This window comes from Petaurus breviceps, unplaced genomic scaffold (genome assembly GCF_028583685.1).
Source record: "Petaurus breviceps papuanus isolate PSGF00001 unplaced genomic scaffold, PetGlider_PUasm1.0 214, whole genome shotgun sequence".
Classification (NCBI taxonomy): Eukaryota; Metazoa; Chordata; class Mammalia; order Diprotodontia; family Petauridae; genus Petaurus; species Petaurus breviceps.
In genome coordinates, this window is record NW_027185863.1 from 456,712 (window position 1) to 459,211 (window position 2,500).

Sequence of the window (2,500 nt, forward strand, 5' to 3'; positions counted from 1 at the left end):
GGGGGGGGGGGAGAGAGACAGAAAGCACAGTGTGAGGTGAATATGAAGGGATGATACCGAAAAAATCAAATTAAGGAGTGAGAAAGGAATATACTGGGGGAAGGAGAAAGGGTGGTGTAAAATGGAATAAATTATCTCACATAAAAGAGGCAAAAAAAAGCTTTACAGTGGAGGAAAGGAGGTGGGAGTTGAGAGGAAATGAGTGAACCTTTCTCTCTTCAGATTTGGCTTAAAGAGGGAATAACCTACACACTTAACTGGGTATGGAAATCTCTCTTTCCCTACAGGAAAGTAGGGGGGAAGGGGAATAAGACAGTGGGAAATGATAGAAGGGAGGGTAGATTGGGGAAGGGATTGATCAGAAACAAACATTTTTGGGGAGGGACAGGGCCAAAGAAAGAAAAGAATAAATGGGGAGCAGGATAGGATAGAGGGGAATATAGTTAGTATTTCACAATAAGAGTATTATGGAAGTGTTTTTCATGACTACACTTGCATAACCCTATATTGGATTGCTTTCTTCTCAATGAGGGAGGGTGGGAAAGGAGGAAGGGGGAAAATGTGGAACTCAGAGATTTCAAAATGAATGTTAAACATTGTTTTTACATGCAATTGGGAAATAAGATGTTCATGCAATGGGGATCTTGCCCTACAGGAAAACAGAAGGGGAAGGGGATAAGAGAATGGGGACAGAATTGATGGAAGGGAGGCAGGTTGGGCAAAGGGGTAATCAGAATGCACATCATTTTGGGGTGGGGGGGGAGAGAAATGGTGTGGGGAGAAAATTTGGAAGTCAGAATCTTGTGGAAGTGAATGTTGAAAATTAAAAATAAATAAATAATTTTTTAAAAAAGCATTCACATGAAGATATGCAAGAAGAAAAAAAGCCTATCAAATAAGAAAAATATTTGCATCAAATATCACTGTAAAGGTTTATATCCAAAATATAGGGGGAATTGATAACAATAATATCTCTTTTACAATAAATAACTAATTTTTCCTGCCCCCCCCTTTTTTTAAAGCAATTGGTATTAAGTAATTTGCTCAAGGTTACACAGCCAGTTATTTCTGGGTGTGGTGCTAAGTATCTGAGCCCAGATTTGATTCCCAGGTCATCCCGACACTGGAGGTGGTGCTCTTACTTGCTGAGCCATCTGGCTGCCCCCCCCCTTTTTTAAAGCAATTGGGGTTAAGTAACTAGCCCAAGGTTACATGGCCCAGCTATTTTGTGTGGGTGTTAAGTGTCTGAGGCCGGAACCGATCCTGGGTTCTTCTGACCCTGGGGCCAGTGCTCTTACTCACTGTGCCACCCAGACACCCCTTTCCTGCCCTTTAAACCAGAAATTCCATCATTGGGAATCTCTCTCAAGAAATTAAAGACAGAAACAAATTTCTAGCATGTTCATAGTAGACTTTTTTGTAGCATCAAAGAACTAGTGCCCATTAATTGGGGAATGGCTGCAAAAAATTTTTTTTAAAAATGTAGCATGTGAATGTAATGAAATATAATTATATGGTAAGAACTGAAGTTGATGAGAAGGACCTGTCCTTGCATCTCATTGTCTCTGTACTTTTAACTTTATGACCTACGGTTTTTCTGTAGATTTAAAATAGACAATCCTTTAGATTTTAGAAACAGCATGTTTTAAAATTTCAAACCTACTGTCAAGGACAATTTACTATTGTTTTCTGTCTGAAGAGAGACAAATTAACTGATGTATTACTTAAAAACCCTAATTGAAGGAATGGATTTAAAACTGTACAAAGTTAGCATATATAGCACCTTAATATACTGAATTCCTTTCCTGAAGGTGAAAACATCTGCTGACCTGAAGAAACGGGAATGTCCATTTGTCAATGATATTATTGGATAGGTTCATGTACCTATCCAGGGATTGGATCAAGTCAAGGGATTGGAATAGACAATCTCCAATACCTTCTTCAACTCTGAAAGCCCATTATTACAATCTAGCACTCTCCCTCTTGTCAAAACAAATGTTCTTCTATCCTTATTTATTGTATTCCCACAGGAAGGCTTATAATAATAATTTATTTCAGAAACAATGAAAACTGATATACATATGGTTGGTTTTTAAAGGGGTGTCATGAAAAGAAAGGATCTTTAAAAAAAATAAAGGAGTAATACTTATTTAAAAAGGCTGAATAAAAGGATTTTTGAAAATACTTCCATTATCTCCAAGAATCATAGACTTAGAACTAGAAAGGATCTTATAGGGCCTAATATTCCAGGCCATATTCTATTTGTTTGTTTTTTTGCTTTTTTGGAGAGCAATTGGGGTTAAGTGACTTGCCCAAAGTCACATGACTAGTGTGTCAAGTGTCTGAGGCTGGATTTGACTCAGGTCCTCCTGACTCCAGGGCTGGTGCTCTATTCACTATGCCACCTATCTCCCCCCCAGGCCATTTTTTAGATGAGAAGAGTCAAAAGGTTCTTCCTCTGTTACTACTCAAGGTCACCCAGGTAGCAAGAAGCAGAGCC